We start from the raw sequence: 6,673 nt of genomic DNA on the forward strand, positions 1-6,673 counted from the left end.
GTATAGTGGGGGGGGGGGGGGTTGGGGGCCTAAATAAATGACATTATATGTCATTAAATGGTATAGCACATTAAATTAAATTAATATATGTGCAATCATAACCAATATCTCATCGCATGCCATACAATAATGGCATGCGATTCGATTTCACTACCCTGAATAGCCCACTACACAAATGCCCCAGTGAGCGCCGTGATAATACACAAGTACCAAAAAATGCTATTAGAAATTGAACTTACATTTCTTTGGCAAGTACCCAAGATGATCCCAGGGCACATTACAGCTTGCTTCTAGAAAAAAAAAAGATACAGTTTTCTGTGTATACTATTTAACCCCTTCCCGACTTTTGACGTATATATACGTCATGGCCGGGATGTACTTCCCGACACATGACGCATATATACGTCATGACTTTAAACGGTCACCGCGTCCAGAGACGCGGTGACAGAGGCATGATGTCTGCTGTCCCTGACAGCAGACATCCTCCCTCATTGCCCAGGGGGGGCAGCTATGCCCCCCGTTATGGGCGATCGCTGTGATTGGCTGTTTAAACATGAACAGCCAAAATCAACGTTGAAATGTGCGATTGGTAAAAATTAGACGCTGCTGCCCCCTAGTGTCCAAAAAAAATAAATGAGGTTAAAATAATGATTTTTTAATAAAGTATAGATATGGTCTTTGTTAGTTATTAACTATTTTGAGTGGTATGATTATTTGTCTCACAAGCAGAAAATGTAACATTTTGCAAATAGCAAAATGTTCCATTTTTTTACGACATTTTGGTATTTTTCACAAAAAAAAAAAAATTGTATCGACCCAAATTTACCACTAATTTAAAGTACAATGTGTCACGGGAAAACAATCTCAATATCACTGGGATAAGTAAAAGCAAAAAAAAGTTATCCCCACTTAAGTGATACATGTCAGATTTGAAAAAAAGGCCTCTGTCAGGAAGGCAAAAACATGCTGCGTCGGGAAGGGGTTAAAAATACATCTATCCTACAATGATAGTTTCTTTGCAGTATTGTTTTATTGTATTGGTTTACGTATTCTGCTTGTTAGCAATAAAAAGAAATCTAGCATCTTGTATTGAACTAATTGCAGTATGCTTTCTGAGGGTGTGTACACATGGGGCGATATATCGCCCGGCAATATATTGGCGGGCAATATATCAGCGAGCAATATATCGCTCAATGCCCCCTTTTCATCGGTTCCACAGAGGTAATCAGCTTGTCGCAGCGACCAGCGATTAGAACAGGGCTGAAAACGGGAGCGCGCACCCAGCGATTTATCGCCGGGGCACACTCCCATCACTGGTAATATGGTTGCCAGCGACCATATTCCCAGCGATATCAGCCCCTATCGCTGCCATGTGTACACGGCTTAAGATTTGAAGATAACTTGTACAACTAGCAAAGTTAGAATTCCCTGCTAATCCATATAATTTTATGAAATGACTGGTACATGTATTAGCTTATCTGGAAATTGATGGTAACCTTGAAAAAGTAACAAAATGTGCCATTTTACTGAAATTGGCCACTGTAAACTAATGGGGCCTACACATGGGGCGATTTCAAGGCATTTTCTAAGAAATTTAACTAGATCTAAAGACTGAACTTTAGACCAACAAACTGTTTATATTACTCATGTAAATCAATGAACTCTTACTATATACATAGTAGGAAGCACATATTTGGAACACAACACGTACCAACAATAGTATTTAACTTTTATAGGCATTTATTTTATTTCTCCAATATTCCAATTTTGTTGCATTGTAAAAATGGAATAAAAATGTTATGATATGGATAATAATCCAAAAAAATGCTATCAGAAATTGAATTTACATTTCTTTGGCAAGTACCCAAGATGTTCCCAGGGCACATTGCAGCTTGCCTCTAGAAAAAAAGGATACCGTTTTCTGTGCATACTACACTGCTCAGAAAAATAAATGGAACACTTAAACAACACAATGTAACTCAAGTCAATCACACTTTTGTGAAATCAAACAGTCCACTTAGGAAGCAACACTGATTGACAATCAACTTTGCATGCTGTTGTGCAAATGGAATAGGCAACAGGTGGAAATTATAGGCAATTAGCAATGATTTCAACTGTTTATATTACCCATGCAAATCAATAGAACTCTTACTATATACATAGTAGACCCACTCTCCTGCACTGCTGTGGCAGCAAAGTGAAACAGCTGATCCTCGTTAGTATAGTGGTGAGTATCCCCGCCTGTCACGCGGGAGACCGGGGTTCAATTCCCCGACGGGGAGGCAAGAAATTTTATTTCGCCAATATTACAGTAGTTTAACACAATGAAAAATAAAAGAATCAAAATGTTATAACATACATAAAAATGAACACAAAACTTATTTACATAAAGTTGTGTATTTAGAAAATAAACAATACCCAAATCCATACACATAGAATAGAATATAAAGAACACAACACGTACCAACAATAGTAATATACTTTTATAGGTACAGAAAATACAAATGGTGGACAATAGTGCGCTGTCAGGGAACAACTTAGTACTCTGTTTCTTCTCCCCTTTTGGTCCAGGTTTCAATCCAAATTGGATACCGAAAAGCAATGGGGATAGAAACAAAGGTATTAAACACTTCAAATGGACATTTCTATCTTCGAGGTAACACGTGACTGCCCTCTACTGACCTGAATAAAAGGCCCTATGTTCACGTAAAGGTTTCTTTCCTTTCAATAAGCATCAGACATGCCCATGGAGTACAAGCTCACCTTGGCACTGGGCCCTATTTTCATATAAAGGTTTCTTTTTATCTCCTGGGATCTCTGGATAGCCAAGATGGAATTCCACACCAACAATGATTCAGGTGAAAAACAGGGTTTATTCCAAAGTCCAATGAATACAGATAAAAGATTAAAAAATGGAGGCTTCCACGTGCCACTTTTCCCTTACTCCTTCACCAAACCAATCTCTCCCGGGTATGAGGTAGGTACTTGCCCAAAGATGGTATAAGGCTCTAGGATCAGAAGATTGGGTTGGAAGCACTGGAACCATCCACAGACTCCACAGCACCGACGCGTTTCGGACCTGCAAGGTCCTTTTTCAAGGTGTGGAGTGACATAGTGTCTGCACAGGTATTTATACCTCTGCAGACTGACTTAATTGAAATTGACAATTAAAAAACATGGAACCGGATCACACCGGAAAACACACTGCAATTTAACACAATGATTTAAAAACACAATAACAATACTGTAAACAAGATATATATAAATACAATGTTACATGATCGTTTTCTAAAAGTATAAATATGCATGTCATCAGAGGGTAAATAACGTAAAAAGTTCAGTCCGGAGCCAGAATTTCGTATCTGCCGGTTTACACGGCGCCAAACATCATACAGCGTGGTCTTCCGCCTTCATAGCGGAAGTGACGTCCGTATCCGGTCCTTGGAACGCATCGTCACTGACGTTTGCGGTTCAGAGCCATCTTAAATAGATCTGCAGTGGACGAAATGCGGGCATCCGGTCTTTGGAACGCAAATACTGCTTCCTGTGGCTTCCATGATGTTATTTTCATCACATGCAGCATGTGAACCGCATTTTTGGAACGCAAAACCAGGAAGTATAGGTATTTACGTTATTTCTCCAATATTCCAATGTTGTTGCATTGTAAAAATGGGATAAAAAATGTATGATATTGATAATAATCCAAAAAAATGGGTACTTGTGTATTATCACGGCGCCCGATTTTACTGGGAAGCGGTCATCTATTAGAATGAACTTAGGTCTACAGTCATTAGGTCGACCCCACTAGGTCGTCTGGCAGGAAGGTCGACCTGACTTAAGGTCGACATGGGCCAAGGTCGACACGACTTAAGGTCGAATTTGCATAAAGGTCGACATGAGGAAGGTCGACTGCTCATAAGGTCGACATGGGTTTTTCACTGTTTTTTGAGCCGACATGTGCCGACAGGCGGTATTTCATGCCCTACCATCCACAAGGGCGTAGAGGAGGTTATTAAAGCTGTGGCGAGCGAAGCGAGCCACCGTGCCCGAAGCATTGCGAGCGAAGCGAGCAATGCGAGGGTCCGATTCTCATTGCCAACTGTGTCCATGTCGACTATGTCAACATTCGGGTAAAAAAAACAGTGAAAAACCCATGTCGACCATATGACCAGTCGACCTTCCTCATGTCGACCTTTATGCAAATTCGACCTTAAATCATGTCGACCTTGGCCCATGTCGACCTTAAGTCAGGTCGACCTTCCTGCCAGTCGACCTAGTGGGGTCGACCTAATGACTGTAGACCTAAGTGTGTTCTGACAGATGTACCGATTCCATTTTACTATGTACTCAAACGTAGTGAAATCGCATTGCATGCCATTATTGTATGGCATGCGATGCAATACGATTTTAACTGTTATAATGGCATTTAATGTAGTATACCATTAAATGACATATGTCATTTATTAATATTCCCCCTAATATCGACGTCATCCCGAAGCGTGGTGAGCGCGGCGAGCCCCACAAGGGTCGGCGGGACGCGTGGAGTTGAGTTTATATAGCCTGAAGCGTGGCAAGCTCAGCGAGCCCCGTGAGGGGACGCGTATTATGTTACATGTATTACGTGTCCCCTCACCACACTACGGGCAACGCAACGCTTTGGGATGGCGTGGATAGTGGGGGGGGGGGGTTGGGGGCCTAAATAAATGACATTATATGTCATTAAATGGTATAGCATATTAAATGAAATTAATATATGTGCAATCATAACCGATATCTCATCGAATGCCATACAATAATGGCATGTGATGCGATTTCACTACCCTGAATAGCCCACTACACAAATGCCCCAGTGGGCGCCGTGATAATACACAAGTACCAAAAAATGCTATTAGAAATTGAACTTACATTTCTTTGGCAAGTACCCAAGATGATCCCAGGGCACATTACAGCTTGCTTCTAGAAAAAAAGATACAGTTTTCTGTGCATACTATTTAAAAACACATCTATCCTACAATGATAGTTTCTTTGCAATATTGTTTTATTGTATTGGTTTACGTATTCTGCTTGTTAGCAATAAAAAGAAATCTAGCATCTTGTATTGAACTAATTGCAGTATGCTTTCTGAGGGTGTGTACACACGGGGCGATATATATCGCCCGGCAATATATTGGCGGGCAATATATCAGCGAGCAAAATATCGCTCAATGCCCCCTTTTCATCGGTTCCACAGAGGTAATCAGCTGGTCGCAGCGACCAGCGATTAGAACAGGGCTGAAAACGGGAGCGCGCACCCAGCGATTTATTGCCGGGGCACACTCCCATCACTGGCAATATGGTTGCCAGCTACCATATTCCCAGCGATATCAGCCCCTATCGCTGCCTTGTGTACACGGCTTCAGATTTGAAGATAACTTGTACAACTATCAAAGTTAGAATTCCCTGCTAATCCATATAATTTTATGAAATGACTGGTACATGTATTAACTAATTTGGAAATTGATGGTAACCTTGAAAAAGTAACAAAATGTGCCATTTTACTGAAATTGGCCACTGTAAACTAATGGGGCCTACACATGGGGCGATTTCAAGGCATTTTCTAAGAAATTTAACTAGATCACTTAGAAAATAACTATACATTGCTCTGTGCATAGAGGCCATAGCGATAGAGATGAGCGGCCCGTGCATCAGAGAAAATTATTGTTTAAACAATTTCTGTAAGATTTTGACGTAGTACATGATGCACAAGAATTGACATGGATTTGACATTTTGTGAACTTTAGACCAACAAATTGTTTATATTACTCATGTAAATCAATAGAACTCTTACTATATACATAGTAGGAAGCACATATTTGGAACACAACACGTACCAACAATAGTATTTAACTTTTATAGGCATTTGTTTTATTTCTCCAATATTCCAATTTTGTTGCATTGTAAAAATGGAATAAAAATGTTATGATATGGATAATAATCAAAAAAAAAAAAGCTATCAGAAATTGAATTTACATTTCTTTGGCAAGTACCCAAGATGTTCCCAGGGCACATTGCAGCTTGCCTCTAGAAAAAAAAGGATACAGTTTTCTGTGCATACTACACTGCTCAGAAAAATAAAGGGAACACTTAAACAACACAATGTAACTCCAAGTCAATCACACTTTTGTGAAATCAAACAGTCCACTTAGGAAGCAACACTGATTGACAATCAACTTTGCATGCTGTTGTGCAAATGGAATAGGCAACACGTGGAAATTATAGGCAATTAGCAATGATTTTAACTGTTTATATTACCCATGCAAATCAATAGAACTCTTACTATATACATAGTAGACCCACTCTCCTGCACTGATGTGGCAGCAAAGTGAAACAGCTGATCCTCGTTAGTATAGTGGTGAGTATCCCCGCCTGTCACGCGGGAGACCGGGGTTCAATTCCCCGACGGGGAGGCAAGAAATTTTATTTCTCCAATATTACAGTAGTTTAACACAATGAAAAATAAAAGAATCAAAATGTTATAACATACATAAAAATGAACACAAAACTTATTTACATAAAGTTGTGTATTTAGAAAATAAACAATACCCAAATCCATACACATAGATTAGCATATAAAGAACACAACACGTACCAACAATAGTAATATACTTTTATAGGTATTTACGTTATTTCTCCA

General features: G+C 39.7%; 2 non-coding genes across 2 annotated transcripts; both read left to right on the top strand.

Annotated features, from left to right (window-relative positions):
* The first annotated feature begins 2,210 nt into the window (after positions 1-2,210).
* TRNAD-GUC (transfer RNA aspartic acid (anticodon GUC)) lies at positions 2,211-2,282 on the top strand. Its single transcript has one exon. It is a non-coding gene; the product is annotated as a tRNA-Asp (tRNA).
* Positions 2,283-6,374: 4,092 nt separating this feature from the next.
* On the top strand, positions 6,375-6,446 carry TRNAD-GUC (transfer RNA aspartic acid (anticodon GUC)). The gene has a single exon. It is a non-coding gene; the product is annotated as a tRNA-Asp (tRNA).
* Positions 6,447-6,673: the final 227 nt, after the last annotated feature.

Source organism: Crinia signifera, chromosome 1 (assembly GCF_055691185.1).
Source record: "Crinia signifera chromosome 1, ASM5569118v1, whole genome shotgun sequence".
NCBI classification, from domain to species: Eukaryota; Metazoa; Chordata; class Amphibia; order Anura; family Myobatrachidae; genus Crinia; species Crinia signifera.